This window comes from Otolemur garnettii, unplaced genomic scaffold, assembly GCF_000181295.1.
Source record: "Otolemur garnettii isolate 467f Iridium unplaced genomic scaffold, OtoGar3 scaffold00008, whole genome shotgun sequence".
In the NCBI taxonomy this organism is placed as follows: Eukaryota; Metazoa; Chordata; class Mammalia; order Primates; family Galagidae; genus Otolemur; species Otolemur garnettii.
In genome coordinates, this window is record NW_003852403.1 from 25,025,107 (window position 1) to 25,042,362 (window position 17,256).

At 39.7% G+C, this 17,256-nt stretch overlaps 1 protein-coding gene across 1 annotated transcript in view; it reads left to right on the top strand.

Moving 5' to 3' along the window:
• The first annotated feature begins 4,629 nt into the window (after nt 1-4,629).
• The window catches only part of MRLN (myoregulin), a 16,581-nt gene continuing 3,954 nt past the window's right edge, over nt 4,630-17,256 (top strand). The window contains exon 1 of the mRNA XM_012801354.1: nt 4,630-4,723. The gene's annotated coding sequence lies outside the window, so the exon portion shown is untranslated. The remainder of the gene's footprint in view (nt 4,724-17,256) is intronic.

Genomic DNA, 17,256 nt, shown 5'->3' on the forward strand with positions numbered 1-17,256 from the left:
TTCCTTCTATCCAGAAAATAGAATATTAAAGGGTCAGCAACATTCCAAACAAAATCCAAATCATTCCTCATCAGTTCACTCCGTTCTAACTCATGTTCTTTTCCGTCTCAGGTCAGTAGTCTCAGAACCCCATGTGCTTCTTGATTACAATGCTGGAAATCCAAAATCAGCCTAATGCTACAGGCTCAGATTTATCTAAGCAAAATTATCAGAAGCCTGTGCCCAAGAGTATGTGGTGTAGTCCTTTCCTATGTTACTCTGAGACCATCCTTTGTTAATGTCAAAACACTCTAATTTGTAAGTGTTTTCAGGGAATCATCAAAATAAAACAAAAAACTATCTGTAGATGACACAAAACTTAAAATGACTATGGCAAACTTAGTAACAATAATTTTCAAAAGTGAAAGATCTGATGAATTCACTACAAAATTAATGCAATTGGCCATGAAATTTGTTGTTTCTGTGGTATGTAAACCAAAATTTTTTATATATATATATATATATATATATTTTTTTTTTTTTTTTTTTTTTTTTTTTTTTTTTTCTGAGTCAGAGTCTCACTCTGTTGCCCTGGGTAGAGTGTCATTGCATCATCTTATCTCACAGCAACCTCAGACTCTTGGGTTCAAGTGATCCTCTTGCCTCAGCCTCCCAAGTATTCTGAGACTACGGGCACCCACCACAATACCTGGATAATTTTTTCTATTTTTAGTAGAGACAGGGTCTCATTCTTTCACAGACTGATCTCAAATTTGTAAGCTCAAGCAATCTACTTGCTTCAGCCTCCCAGAGTTCCAAAATTACGGGCATGAGCCACCACACCCAGCCTAGAGTCAATTTAAAACCAAAGTAACAATAGACAATTTTAAAGGGAAGCATAGGAGATAACAGGATTATGAGGATCTTAGTTCTTTCAAAAGTGAGAAGATTTCATTCTTTGGAGTAATCAGTCAACATAAAGCACAATAAATTATTCTATTAAGACAGAATTTTTGCCTTTTAGGCAGAACTGAGTTAAAAAAATAAAAGCCTTTATAACTTCTTAGGAAGTCCAGTAGAACCTCTGTAAATTGACCACCCAAGCAACTGTAACAAACTGGTCAACATATAGAGGTGGTGCACATGAGGCTCTAGGCCTGCTGTACTGATAACTACATGTCTGGGCCATGAAAATTAGGTCAACTGAAGTATGTGTAGGAAGGTGGCCAACTATGGAGGTTCTACTGTATATTGATAATTCAAGAAAATTTTGTCACTGAACAGAGAAAAAACCAAATTTTAGTTTTGCATCAGCATAATATTTGAATCTAAATCTCTTTTTTGAACTCCTGGGCCCAAGTAGTCCTCCTGACTCAGCCTCCCAAGGATTACAGGAACGAGCCACCACACCCAGACAAATACTAAATCTCTTTTTAAGAAAATTTGATAAATAAACCTATTGAATCATAAGCCAGCTTTGACAATGACAGATAAAATCCCTTTCCTGTGGCTCGGTACTCATAGAACAGTGGTTACGGCATCAGCCACATGCACCAAGGCTGGTGGGTTTGAACCCAGCCCAGGCCAGCTAAACAACAATGACAACTGCAACAAAAAATAGCCAGGCATTGTGATGGGCCCCTGTAGTCCCAACTACTTGGGAGGCTGAGGCAAGAGAATCGATTAAGCCCAAGAGTTTGAGGTTGCTGTGAGCTGTGATGCCACAGCACTCTACTGAGGGCAACATAGTAAGACTCTGTCTCAAAAAAAAAAAAAAATCCCCTTCCTGTGTACCTTCTACTGCTTTCTATATCCATTCAGATTTTGTGCACCCTGTTCTTCTTCCTTGTTCTGGAAGAACCCTAAAGAGTCTCATTCACATATATTGATCATAACTTTTCATGATAGTAACTTCTATTTCTCAGAGATGCCGATGAGGTGGATATTTGTGAACTGTCATATATCCTAACTTTGTAGCAGAACTTACGCATGTACATCTCTCAATGTTTTATAGCCTTATACATCCTCATAGTGCATCTTTGTAATGTGGCAAAGTTTGTAGATCCCTAAAATTATGCTCAGTAATTAATATTTCAGTAGTTTATTTTGTGAGAAATCATCTAACGGATATTTAATGGATATCCATTAATTAATCTAGCATAAGTTTTAAGTGACTAAAAGAACTTCACAACTATCTTTCAGCGGACATACCACAAAACATAACTACTATTGAAGTGAAATTTATCAGAATGATTCGATTTGGTTAAACACAAATCTCCAGTTTTCATCAATATCTGAGGAATGTTAATGCCACATTATTGAATTAGTAAACCCATGTAAATCCAGGAATGCCAAAATGGAATATAGATGTCTGCTTGTATTACATTTAATTCTGATATTTCAGAAGACAGCTCTTTTTATTAAACAACGATATTAAACTAGTCTAATTTTCTAAAGATTTGCCTAAATTTTGTGAACTTGAATTATTAAAGCATTTGGGTTAGTTCTTATAAGAATTTTTTTAAAAATTATTAGAAATTTAACTTTATAAACAGCAGACATGTATTATCTCAGTTCTGGAGGCTAAAAGTCTAAAATCAAGGTGTCACCAAGGCCATCCTCTCCCTGAAGGCCCTGGGAGAAGATCCCTCCTTGCCTCCTCTCTCTAGCAGAGTTGTCCCCAGACCTTGGTGTTCCTTGGCTTATAGACACATCACTCCAGTATCTGTTTCCACATAGAGTTCTCCTTATATGTCTGTCTGTGTCCAAATTTACGTCTTATAAGGACTCAGGTCACTGGATTAGGGCCTATGCTAATCAACATGACCTCATCTTGACTCGATTACATCGGCAAGGCTCTATTTCCAAAGAAGTTCACATTCCCAAGTACTGAGGATTATCATTTTAGGGGACACAATTCAACCCCAAACAGCTTATAAACAAGTGGTAGACCTAGGGTTCAGAATCCTCCCCAGGCCTCAGCGGAACTGAGTGTTCATGCCTCAGGCACCGATAAAGATGACCCTCTGGAAATGTAGTGAGAGAAGATTAGAATATCTATTTCTTTTAAAATTTACTCTTTTATTTTAGACTATAAATAATATATTTACAGTAGTACATGAATATGTTCTATAACTAAAGATACATATTCAGTGGATGCTCAAAATTTATTTAAAAATAACTAGTATGGAAAAGAAAACACTGAAGTCCCTAAATCTGCTCTACTTCTTCTCACCCATCTGTTAAACTGGTCGTCACTGGTTTATTAGTTTCTCTTTTTAACAGTTACCCCAGCATCATAACACTCCACTGTTTGAGGTTTGTAGTGAGGTGTCCACCCCTACCCACCATAGGGTTCAGTTGAAAAAGGGTTTAGTTTGAAAATAGGACAGTTCCCAGGTGGAAGCCCGAGTGAGAGGCAGAAGCCTTAAGAATGAAGCAATGCAGCCAGGCGCGGTGGCTCAGGCTTGTCATCCCAGCACTGGGGGAGGCTGATCACCTGAGTTCAGGAGTTCAAGGCCAGCCTGAGCAAGAGCGAGACCCCCTCTCTAATAAAAATAGAAAAATTAGCCAGGTGTTGTGGCAGGCAACTGTAGTCCCAGCTACTTGGGAGGCTGAGGCAAAAGGATGGCTGGAGATCAAGAATTTGAGGTGCTGTGAGCTATGATGATGCCATCATGACAGAGTAAGACTCTCTCACTCTCTCAAAAAAAAAAAAAAGGGGACGGCACCTGTGGCTCAAAGGAGTAAGGCCCGGCCCCATATGCCAGAGGTGGCAGGCTCAAACCCAGCCCTGGCCAAAAACTGCAAAAAAAAAAAAAGAAGAGAAGAAGAAGAAGAAAAGAATGAAGCAATCTTCATGTTTCAAAAACTTGTGTCTAATTGTCAGTTTTCTTTTAATACTTTAGACAGAGGCCAGGCGTAATGTAATTTAGGTCTACAGAGATGCTGTTCATGGTCTAAACAATTTGACATCTGTTACGACGGGAGGGGAGGCAGAGGCATGGAATTTTTTTGAAATACAGCTTTTCAAAGATAATAGCCACTACAAACCAAGGGCCAGGCCGTGACTACACCTGCCTTCTTATGACGTCACCTCTACAGGTTTCCTTTTACGTATGATATAATGCCAACATGCACCTCTCAAACCCCACATATACCTCTACTTTTCCAGGAATTGTTTGGGGGTCCTTAAGGGTAGGAAACTAATATACTCACAGATAAACAAACTTCAAAAAATTGATAGTGTATGTTTGAAAATCCATTTCTTGATATATTTTAAAAATAGAAATCAGTATAAACAAAGTAAAGCATACAAATTTGAAAAGATATTCAGATGTTCACGGAGAACAATTGTTCAGAAGAGTCAAGGATACTATAACATTAAATAAATCGTGGCTGTCTTTAACATTAAGGTTATTTTTCTTGGTTGCTTAACTTTTCGAACACTTGGCATGGGGGTCTATTGACTAGGGAGGAATTGATCCCCTTCTCATGGGTTATTTAAGCTCCTGTGGGTATTAAGTATATTTTTGTTATAATGTATTCCACCTGTGTCTGTCAATTACTTTCCACTTGCCTCCTCCTGTGACATTCTGGCTCATGTTTCTTCATAAAGCTGTAAGCCAGTTATTAATAACAGACCAGTGAGCCTCCTGATCCAACAAGAGCATATGGTGTTTTTCACAAAAGAAAGAGAGACCATTCCCTTGACTTTGAACTTCGCCTATTGAACCCCTGAACAGTAAGTGTTATTTTTTTTTTTTTTTAATGTAACAGTTTAAAATGTTGATGTCCGGGAACAGTTTAGTGTGACTCTTATTTGCTTCTGGTAGAGGGAGAATATAGCAGGTTAAAACTCACTACAGTTCACAAAGCCTATTTCTTTTTCTCTGCACTTGGACATCACTCCAATCTTATAAGACTAATTATAAGACAGGTTAATGGATTAGGTTTCCACTCTTTTTATTTCCTTTTGGCTAAAGGCAGAAAGAGAAGCACAGGATTAATAATATACCAATTACCAATTGGTGTTACCATGTAATACCAATTACACTGGAACCTCTGTAAATTAATCCCCCAAGGGACGATAACAAACTGGTTGACATATGAAAGTGGTCAATCTAAGCATCAGAGAGTCTTCTGATATGTGCATGTCTGATCTATGAAAAGTCATTCAACTTAAGGAGGTGGCCAATGTAGGGAGATGATCAACTATGGATGTTCTGCTGTATTTGACCAAACCTTGTAGCTGTGGCTTGATACTCCCATCTCCTTGTGTTTCCTTTCTAATTAGAATCTCAGTGATTTCAAAGAGAATTTTTGCATATGGGAATTATACATGTGTAGGAGGGACAGGATACCCAGGTCCTTGTTTTTGTTTCTTTGTTTACTCTTGTTCAGGTTTGGATCAGAGAAGGCACCCTTCTAGTTTCATGGATCCATTGCTTTCTTGTTCTTTAGCCAAAGCCTTTGTCTTTGCAACTTTCTTTAAAACAGTTGCCTCTGAAAGTCCTGCAAAGTAGGTCACTGTGTTTTCTGCCTGGAAAAGGAGGACCCTGAAGTCCAGAAAGGCATATCCTTGCTTGGTCCTAGTGAGCGGAGCTGACACCTAACACTGCAACCCCCTTTTAGGACCAGAGGCTAATACGACATTCTGCTTTGGTTACATATGTTCACTTCCTGAGCATGTGCACCAGCCTTCTAAACCAAATATGTAAGAGGGGCATTGCAGTGAGTTGGGCTGGCTCAAGCCAGCTTACTTGTTCTCTGAAGCAAGTACCCACCTACTCTGAGCTGAGGGTTCACTTGTGAAGTGAGAATCATAACCTGTACCTGTTTTGTAGGGTGGTAGGTTTTACTTATAATAATAGAAGTGGCCAAGCATAGTGACAGCTAATATAACATTATTTATGAATCCCTTCTTCCAGTTTTCCCTGAATCTTCCCACTCATCTCTTATTTGTCTCAAATTCAAATCCAGAGCCTCCAGCCTCCAAATGTGGTCATTCACAGGAAACATTAATTTAAACTGTAGAAGACATAATGTCAGACTTTTGTTGCTTTTAATAACTTTATTTTTAGGATAGTATAAACTGTGCAAATCCCGAGGACGAGTGGATTGGAGGATGGTATGTTGTTAGCAACTCAGCTTACCGCTGAAGGCTACAGCTAAGGTCACTGATGAGGAGGAACCTCCAAAAACAATTCCAGAACATAAGCTATTATTCCCAGAAACTTACCTGCTCTGTTACAACTGGCATTCTAAAATTTATCTTTTTGTTATGGGCTGCAATGTTTGTGAAGGGCTGATTTCCACTCTTGCTACGTTAGAGTTGGATAAGACAGAGAGGAGGGCTGCCTCAGGGGTGCGCTGCAACTCAGGAGATAGGATGAGATGTTGGTTTTCCTCTATGAGCTTTCATTCTGCAAATTTGCATTTAATTCCTACTGTGAGCAAGACACAAGCAGGTAGCTTAGCAAGGGGTCTCAATGCAGCCCGAGAAAGACGTCATTGCGTGAGTAACTGACTAAAGAGTGGGCTTGCACAGGATTCAGTTCTTCACTGTCTAAGCAATGACCTTGTGAGACACAGAAGAGCAATGCCTTAAAGTTGTACCTCGTTTCCTCTGCCCGGAAATTATTGCGCACCTCGATGCTGTAGATACCATTTCTGCTCCAACAGTGATCAAAGTCTTTCGTTTAAACTTGAAATTCCATTCTCTAGCCTGGCCATCTATTCTCTCAGCTCAACTTGACTCCAAAAGAACATTCAGCTGGTTACAGAAATTAAATCTTCACTTAAAGTATAAAACCTTGCCACCAGGGCATATATGGAGAGGAATGTTGTATGTCACAGGCCGAGCTGGCAGTTTGAAAGGTGTTGCCAAAATGTGTATGAAAATTCAAACAAGTCCAGAAATTCTTCATTCCCTTTCAATCCTCATCTCCAAATGGGGGATGACACTTGTTTAGATATCTGACTTCTATGGATTAAAAAAAAAAAAAATTGCAAATCTAACCGGGAAAGCCCCTCAGTCCCTTTCCTGCTTCTCACACCACTGAAAGGGTGAGTGTTGGGGGGCAAGGCTATGTCGGGGCTCCTGGAGTAAACCTCACAGGGGGCAAGGGCTCCAGCATTTCTTCTGGCCTTGTAAGAGGGCGTTACAGCTGTGATTCATGGAACCGGCTGGCAAACTTGGCAAGAAGGTTGATCACATTTTGATTATCTTGGTTCTAGAATATTTCTTAATTTTAAATTCCCATAACAGAGTAATTTATGTCTTCTTGAAGGTAGTGCATGATCTCTAGGGGCAGGAATGTGGCAGCTGGAGAGCTGAGCCTTCACAAGCCCTGGTAGTAGAGATGATTAAGAAAACACGTTTCTTCATGTGTAGAAAGACTGCTCATTTAAGGCCAGAATATTCATTTCAAATATTTGAGGTATGGCCATCAGTTCAGTGGCTTGGGAAGGTCAGTACAGGATGGGTATTAACACAGAAACAAAGTGTGAGAAATGCAGACAGAGGAGAGATGATGCAGTGGCTCCTGACAGAGCTGGTGGCCCCCTTGTCCCCAGGGCCTGTGGGTGATCCAGTGGACCCTCAGGAGTGCTCCAGGCCAGCTGATGGCCTGCTGCCCATGTGTCATGTGTCCCTCTCAACCTCTCAAAACTTCAACTTCCCAGGGCTTTCTTTCACTCACGCTCTCTCTCTCTTTTTAAATTTTAGAGAGAAGGTCTTACCTTGGGCCAGAGTGCAGTGTGACCCTATCATAGCTCACTGTAACCTTGAACCCCTGGGCTCAATCAATCTTCCTGCCTCTGCCTCCTGAGTAGCTAGGTATACAGGCATGCACCACCATGCCCGGCTAATTTTTAATTGTTTTGCAGAGCCAAAGTCTTGCTGTATTGCCCAGCTTGATCTTAAATTCCTGGCCTCAAGCAATCCCCCCATTTCAGCTTCCCAAAGTGCTAGGATTACAGGCCTGAGCCATCGTGCTGGGCTGCTCTCCCTCTCTTAGCTATCTTAGCCCCCTCATCCCACCTCCCCATGGCTGGACTGCAGGGAGTCGGCCATCTTTCTAAATCTGCTGCTTCATCTAAGTAACCACTATTTATCCAGGGTCAGGCAGCATGCTGGGCTCTTGGCTTACATTTTTACCAATCCTGCAATATTGCAGCAGCTGAGGGGATGAGCTTTGGAGCCAAACAGATCTCCTTTCAAATCCCAGATCATCTCTTGCTAAGTATGTGACTTTGGACAGCTTACTCAACCTCTCTGTGCTCCAGTCTTTCTGACTAAGGAAATAGTGGTGCTAGTAGTCCACCTCATAAAGTCTGATGAGATTAAAATCAACGTGTGTGTGTGTGTGTGTGTGTGTGTGTGTGTGTCACAGGCACATAACTTTAGTTATGAATAAAATAATACTGTCATCTCTACTCTCCAGACGAGGTAGCATCTGAGGTTAGGTGCCTGGTCCAAAGCTGCAGGGTTAATGCCAACCAGAGCCAAGACCTCGATCCAGTTCCATCTGGTTTAAATCCTATACCCTCTCCGCACTCCGCCTTGCTGACTGACCATCTGTGACAAAACACATTTTTGTTTTCAGTCAAAGTCCAGTATGTCAAGTTCTTTGCCTTGGGATCCTGACCTGCTCAATTTTTTAGTTTTCGCTTGTGATTTATTTTATTCTGGACTCTCAGGTCTTACATGGGCCTGAATCAAAGATGTTGGCAAGGATGAAGGCAGAATCTCTCCAGATAGCCTCGTCTGGTGAAACATAGAATCCATTTAATCACAAAAGTCAGAAAATTGCCCAGGCAACTGTGGTACTAGCTCTGGGAAAAAGTAACTGTGTGACATCAGATAATTCTCTGTCCTTCTCTGGGTCTTGTTTGTCAAATGAGAAGTTTAAGAAAGCTCACATATCTTTTCCAGTACTAATATTTCTTTAATACTTCAAACCTTTCACTACTATCGTGTTTCTTAGCTGAAAAGAGAAAAATTTGCCTTGAAGTTATGTCTTCATCAGGAAGCCAAGTGCAATAATCATGCCTGCAATCATTTAAATTAAAGTTGAATGCCATTTTTAAAAAATGATAATACGAGCTTTCTCTTGTACAAAGCTCATGTCATTGATAAATTAATTTCTCAGATATGTTAAATTCCCTTTCCCACATAATCCAACTTTGGGCAGAATCTAATGTGTCCTTAATTAATTCAGAAAATACTACTTGAACTCAAATTTTAGTGACTTACAGAACACACAAAATTCATTAACCATTGAATATGCCTGGGTTTTCAGTTAACTCCCAGCTGACTCAAATTTGAGGAGTTTGGTGACGGCAACTCTGTACTGTACTGAAGAAACAGTAGCCATCCCAACAGGACCCTCTCATTCCCAAACACTGTAGGGCTTGTGCCAAATTTTTGTTGCTTTCTGATAGCTTGACTTAGTTCCCTAATTATAAACAAACAAACAAACAAACAAATAAAAAAACCCACAAGGCATAATTGCCATATGATTTCTCAAATTTCTAAAAGACAAATTTATTGAACATCAACTTTCTGGGAAACGGCAACTTTTTCCATATGGAGACAAATTGGAAATATCCCACTTTGCGATTTGTTTTTTTAATTATTTGCTGGGAAAAGTAGATGTAGTATATGTGTTTTTCTTGAGTAATTGTCATTTGAACAAAATGAACTTTCAGTCTGCCAAGAAAGCTTCTACTGTAAGTGCAGTTAAGTCAATATTTTTTGTTTGATAACTAATTAGGGTCAGGGACTGTGAGACATTGGAATCTACCAGGAAAGATAATACCACCCCCCCTTAACCCCCCCCATCTAGGAAGGCAGCAAGTGTCCGTTAGGTGGCACCTGTAAATACCCATGATACAGTGGCGACCAGCAGTATGTTATAGATGGTAGGAAATACATTCAGCCTGAGGAAGTCAGATTGGATCACCAAGGCAGTAACATTGAGTCCGAAAGGACAAATAGGAGTTTGATTGTTTTGTGTGAGTAGATCTTAAAGAGAACCCGAGAAGAATGATTTATTCAACAGGTATAGTCTATCAGGTAGTTTAAATGTTTACTTTCTAGGCACAAGTATTCTTTCTTTCTTTCTTTCTTTTTACTTAGAAAGAGTCTTACTTTGTCACCCACAGTAGAGTGCCACAGTGTCATAGCTCACAGCAATCTCAAACTCTTAGGCTTAAGTGATTCTCTTGCTTTAGCCTCCCTAATAGTTGGGCCTACAGGTGCCTGCTACTATGCCTGGCAATTTTTTTGTTTGTTTTTTTGTTTGGCAGGCCCTGGGAGGGTTCTAACTCATCAGCCTCTGAGCATGTGGCTGATGCCCTAACCACTGAACTGCAGATGTCCAGCCAACAAGTATTATTTCATTTAATTTTCACACTATAGGGAAGAATAAGAAGTACTACCATGTTTCTCCAAAAATAAGACACTGTCTTATATTTATTTTTTCTCAAGAAGACACACTAGGGCTTATTTTCAGGGGATGTCTTCCTCTCTACTACGAAATGCATGGCGTGGCTGCATAGCCACGCCCATCACTAGGTCTTATTATCAGGATAGGGCTTATATTTAACAAATGCATAGAAATCCTGCAGGCCTTATATTTTGGGTAGGTCTTATTTTCAGGGAAACAAGATATTACCCCACTTTATAGATGTGCTGACAGAAACACAGAGAGTTAATGTCACTTGCCCAAGATCTCATGCTCAGTGGCCGACCTGAGATTCAAACCTGGTCAGTCTGATTCCAAACCCATCTGTCAACTGCCATGTCTTGGAAGCTTTCTCATTCAGAAGGTCAAGGGGGAGAACTCTGTCCGCCACAAGGTGACCAGTGGTTAGCAAAAAACAGGAATAAAATAAATAGAAAAAGATGATAAAAATAGACAACTTCTTCAGCTAACCATGTCTGTTACACGGTGGAGGGTGTAGTTGTGGGCTGGGGGATGCCTCATCGACAAAGGACAGACTGTTTTGATGTGAATAAATTAACACCTTGTCGTTGTATGGTAAATTCTAGCAAATTCGGGGTTAACAGGTCCAGAGGGGTAACCGAGACCCTCCGTCCCATTGTTCCACGAGCGGTTTACACATGTAGAAAAGGAACCAGGACTGAAGAAGAGGGGCCACAAATAATTCTGTAGATATTTCCATCCCAGGATAGCTGAGTTCCATAGGAATACAGAGCTTTTCTAAAGGAACTTTTCACTTGAAAACATGAAAAAAGCAATATGGTTGGGAAAGGATGGCATTTGGAGGCTGGAGTCCCGGGTTAGTGCTTAGACCCAGGGCAGCATGCTAAGCATCTTTCACCCCCTGGTAGTGACAATCACGGCCCGGGACATAATAGGTCTTCACTCAGCGGTTGTTATTGTTTACTCAGGTGACTCACATCCTTTTCAGTCATTATTATCTTAACTACTAGATGTTGATTGAAACAAGGAGTAGGGTTAGAAAATTCTGGTCAAAAAAAGAAAATATTTTTGAAATGTTTGACTCATAGGTTTAAGACTATGAAAAGTATTTTTCTTTTGATTGAAAAGGAGATGTTGCAAAGTATGTTCTGTTCTTTGTTTTGGCTAAAACTCCACACCTAGGGAGGGGAAATGTTAGGGCTTGAGAGAAGCCGAGAAAAGGGGAAGGTCTGAGAACTAGCGATACTTTCGTGTTTTGTTTTTGTTTTTGCAAGAGGACCGAGCAATTTAGAAAATGTCCCCTTCTTCTGATCCCAGAGGTTAGATTTGACTTGGAAAACTATTTTTTAATATAAAAACAAGCGTGTAAAGGGCCTACGAACTGGTGGTAGAGTGAAAAATAGATAATACAGTGAAGTCCAGCTCCTAGAGACCAAGGGTTACTGCTACTCTTATTTGTCTAACTTGCTTGGTGGAATACCACTACTTAAGTTGAATAGGCCAATTTGAATTAGATTATTTGCATCTAATTTTCTTTCTTTTTTTTTTTGAGACAAAATCTCACTTTGTCATCCTTAGTAGAGGGCTGTGCCATCGCAGCTCACAGAAACCTCAAACTCTTAGGCCCAAGCAATTCTCTTGACTCAGTTTCCTGAGTCCACCACAATCCCCACCACAATGCCCAACTATTTTTAGAGACCAGGTCTCGCTCTTGCTCAGGCTGATCTTGAACTCTTGAGCTCAAGCAATTCACACTCCTCAGCCTCCCAGAGTGCTGGGATTACAGGCATGAGCCACTGTGCCCAGCAATTGGCATCTAAATTTTAATAGCATCAAAGGGAAAAATAAGGATTTAAAAACTAGAGGAGAATATCCATCCTAGTTTCAGTATAATATTCTATAACATAATAAATTTTCTTCCAGTGACCTCTGGAAATGGGGAAGAGACACATTTAAATGGGAAGGAAAATTATTTTCAATCATCTGAAGTTTCAATATAAAATATATTTGACCCAAAATAACCTGGGATGTCTTATATCAGAAATTGGAGGTCATGTCATTTTAGCTATAATTTTAAAATACTACTACATTTAAGATAAGACCAAGGTCTTCAGATAGTCACATCCAAGAAATTGTGGCATAGTTTTTCAAGTGTCCTAACTTGCTTAAATTTTTTTTTATCTTTTTTGGTACATGTTTCATCAGATTGGAAAAAAAAAGCCAGGAAATATTTTCTTCCTAAAAATAGTTATCCTTGAAGAATAGCGGTTCTCAGCTTGTGGGTCACAACCCCTTTGGGGGTCAAAAGACTGTTTCACAGGGGTCGCGTCAATACATCCTGTATATCAGATATTTACATTACGATTCATAACAGTAACAAAATTACAGTTAGGAAGTAGCAATGAAAATAATTTTATGGTTGGGGGTCACCACATCATGAGGAACTATATTTGGAAAGCTATAACCCAATTTTAGCCCAGGAACATGGGGAGAGGGAGAGTAGGGGAGGGGGGAGGGTGGGTATAGAGAGGGTGATTGGCAGGATCACACCTATGGTTCATCCTATAAGGGTACATGTGAATCTCTCTAAATGTAGAATATAAATGTCTTAACACAATAACTAAGAAAAAGACATGAAGGCTATGTTAACTAGTCGGATGAAAGTACTTCAAATTGTATACAGAAACAGTACACTGTACCCCATGATAGTATTAATGTACACTGCTATGATTTAATAAAATAAAACAAAATAAAGTGTCACAGCATTAGGAAGGTTGAGAACCACTGCTCAGGAATGTCCCTTTGTCCCTTCAATTCTAAAGAAGAAAAACACTTACTATGATGATTGTAGCTAAGAATGAATAAGCAAAATGAAAATTAAAGCACTATCACAATCATAATTTCATTCCACAGTAAAATCTGGATGTGTAGATAAATTTTTCATGAGACAGGCCAGGCATGGTGGCTCATGCCTGTAATCCTAGCACTCTAGGAGGCCAAGGCCAATGGATCATCTGAGCTCAGGAGTTGGAGACCAGCCTAAGCAAGAGCAAGACCCTGTCTCTACTAAAAAAATAGAAGAAACTAGTCAGGTGTTGTGGTAGGTACCAGTAGTCCCAGCTGCTCAGGAGGCTGAGGCAAGAGTATTGCAAGAGTTAGAGGTTGCTGTGAGCTCTGATGACATCATGGCACTCTACCCAGGGTGACCCAATGAGACTCAGTCTCAAAAAAAGAAAATGTTTTTGGATGACGCAAATTCGTGTCTTTCCACTGATTTTAGATCTAGGAACAAATCTAACATCAAGGGAAGAAACAAACAGGAACCACCACCCAGGTTCCTGTTTCTCACAGGCATTTCCAATGAAATGGGGACATGTTCTCAAGTGGAACAGATTTGTCTTGTTTATCATCTCAGTGATAGCCTTTGATGAAAAGGGCTCATTGATAAATTAAATTTTAATTTTGTTCATATGTGTTGTAATGATTGGTTTGACAAAAATAAAATCGGTATAAATTATTTTTAAATGTATGGAGAGAGAAGACAGACCACTAGCAATGCCAGAACTACTTTCTTTAGTTTCCAAAGTTTGTTTGAAAGGCAATATCCTTTTAAACAAAAGGATGTGAGAAATGAGCCATGGAAACAAGGGAGAAAACTCCTGCAAACTACTTCTTAGCCACTAGAACTTTATTGGCATTTCTTTATTGTATTTCTCTTGTGTTATTTTAAATATTTCAATCATGGAGTCTAATGTACATACAGAAAAGCACTACAAACTTCTGTGTATAGTTTAGCAAATAGTTCAAAAGCGGTTGGCAATGTAACTACTACCCAAGAAGTAAAACATCGCTGGAAGCTCCCGCCAATTTCTTCTCTACCCTTACTAAAGCCACCGCTGTTGTGATTTTATGGTAGCCAATCTCCTTGTTTCTTGATAAAATTTACCACCTAAACCCTTGCCAAACATCTATGCACCCCTACACCAGGCACTTAATTTTGTTTCTACTTGATCGAAATGGACTTACACTGTGTGTTTTCTTTTGTGCCTTGCTTTTTAAAATTCAACATTCTGTTTGTAAGATTCGCTCCTGCTTTTGTGTAGAGCTGCAGCTGGATTTTTATACGATTCTATTATATATGTCGCATTGTATACGATTCTATTATATGACTCTCCCACAATTTATCTATGCACTAGTGGGCATTTGGATTGTTTCCAAGTTGAAGATATTACAAATAATGTCTGGCCATGTGTCCTGGGAGGCAGATAACCATGCATTTCTTTAGGAGACATACCCAGGGTACAATGGATGATCGTAAGCGTGAGTTGTATTCCTGTCTGAAGACTTTAACATCATTTCCTATGTTGTTTTTCTATGATTTCATAGTTGTAATAACTATCATTTTAATGGATAAATAACATTCCATATGTCGCTGAATTATAGTTTGTTTAGTCTTTTGTCATTACTTCTGTTTTTTTCTGTAATAAAAATGACACAGCAGATCTGATTGGTGGTTACATGCCTATAGTTACTTTGTAAAAAACTCATAGGCTTATGATTTATTCACGTATGACCTATTACTGTTCTTTTACTTTTCTATATGTACGATACATTTCTTTCTTTTTTTTTTTTTTGAGATGGAGTTTCAAGCTACCGCCCTGCGTAAAGTGCTGTGGGTGGCATCATAGCTCAGAGCAACCTCCACCTTGGACTCAAACAATCCTCTTGCCTCAGTTTTTCTATTTTTTTTTTTTTAGACAGAGTCTCACTATGTCCCCCTCAGTAGAGTGCTATGGCATCACAGCTCACAGTAACCTTAAACTGTTGGGCTTAAGTGATTCTCTTGCCTCAGCCTCCTGAATAGCTGGGACTACAGGTGCCCGCCACAACACCCAGTTATTCATTTATTTTTGGTGCAGTTATCATTGTTGTTTAGCTGGCCCTGATGAGGTTCGAACCTACCAACCTTGGTGCATGTGGCTGGCGCTGTAACCACTATGCTACGGGTGCCGAGCCTGTACAATACATTTCATTCAAAAAAACTGGATGAAAAAGGATGTGGTGATGGGGAGGAACTAGCAGACTGCAGTGAACACTCTTCAGCATAATGTCTTTATAAAAAGCATATTATTAGCATATGTTACCTAAAGGAATATTTCAGTCGCACATAGCTTAACAACAGGGATACATTTTGAGAAATGTGGCCTTAGATGACTTCATTGTTGTGTAAATAGCATAGACTGTACTCACAGAAACCCGCAGGGTGTACCCTACTGCACACCTAGGCTGTATGGGATAGCCTATTGCTCCTAGGATGCAAACCGATACAGCATGTTATTGTACTGAATGCTGCAGGCTATTGCAGCACAATCCTAAGTGTTTGTGTATCTATCTAGACATAGAAAAAGGACGGTAAAAACACAGTTAAAAAGATCAAAAATGGCACACCTGTGTAGGGCACTTACCAAGATGGGGCCTGCAGGACTGGAAGTTGCTGTGAGTGAGTGAATAGTGAGTGAATGTGAAAACTTAGGATATTACTAGACACGAATATAGATTTTATGAGCACTATACACATAGGCTACACTAAATTTATAAAAAAATTCTTTCTTTAATAATTAGCATACTATAAGTTTAATTTTTTGATTCTTTTGTAACAATAGTTTAAAATACATGTTGTAGAGCTCTATGCAAATATCTTCTTTCTTTATATATTTATTCTATAAGCTTTTTTCTGTTTTTTTTTTTTTTTTTTTTGAGACAGAGCCTCAAGCTGTCACCCTAGGTAGAGTGCTGCTGTGGCATCACAGCTCACAGCAACCTCCAACTCCTGGGCTTAAGTGATTCTCTTGCCTCAGCCTCCCAAGTAGGTGGGACTACAGGCGCCTGCCACAACGCCTGGCTATTTTTTGGTCTTAGTTGTCGTTGTTGTTTGGCAGGCCTGAACCCGCCAGCTCTGGTGTATGTGGCTGGCACCTTAGCCGCTTGAGCTATAGGCACCAAGCCTATTGTTTTCTTTTTAAAGTTTTCTGTTACAAACGAAGGTGAACATACACACACACACACACACACACATTATCCTAGGCCTACACAGGTCAGGATCATCAGTACCTCTGTCTTCTATCCCCAAGTTATGTCTCAATGGAAGGTCTTTGGGTCAGTAACAGACATGGAGCTGTCTTCTCCCTTGATAACAATGCCTTCTTCTAGAATACCTCCTAAAAGACCGGCCTGAAGCTGTTGGACAATTAACTTTTTTAATAAGTAGGAGGAGTGCACTCTAAAATAATGACAAAAAGTATAGTATAATAAATACATAAAGCAGTAGCATAGTCATTTATTATCATTCCCAAGTATTAGGTAGTGTGCGTAATTGTACATGCTACACTTTTATACAACTAGCAGAGCAATCGGTCACCAGCATCACCACAGACATGGAGTAATGCATTGTGCTGTGACATGATGATGGCTATCACTAGAGGACTGGAATTTTTCATCCTTGTTATAATTTCATGAGACCACCATCACTCCCTTATTGACCAAAATATCATTGTGTGGCACAGGATATAGACATCATATTTTATAACCTGGTTTTTTATAATAAATTTACACCTTTATTTTCTAACTTGTGTGTAAAAGGGATACAAAATCTTAAAACTTACAATAGAAGTGGTCCTCTGTATCCATGGGTTCTATATCCAACTGCAGATTGAAAATATATAGAGGCTTGGCGCCTGTGGCTCAAGCGGCTAAGGCGCCAGCCACATACACCTAAGGTGGCAGGTTCCAATCCCCAGCCCGGGCCCGCCAAAACAACAATGAT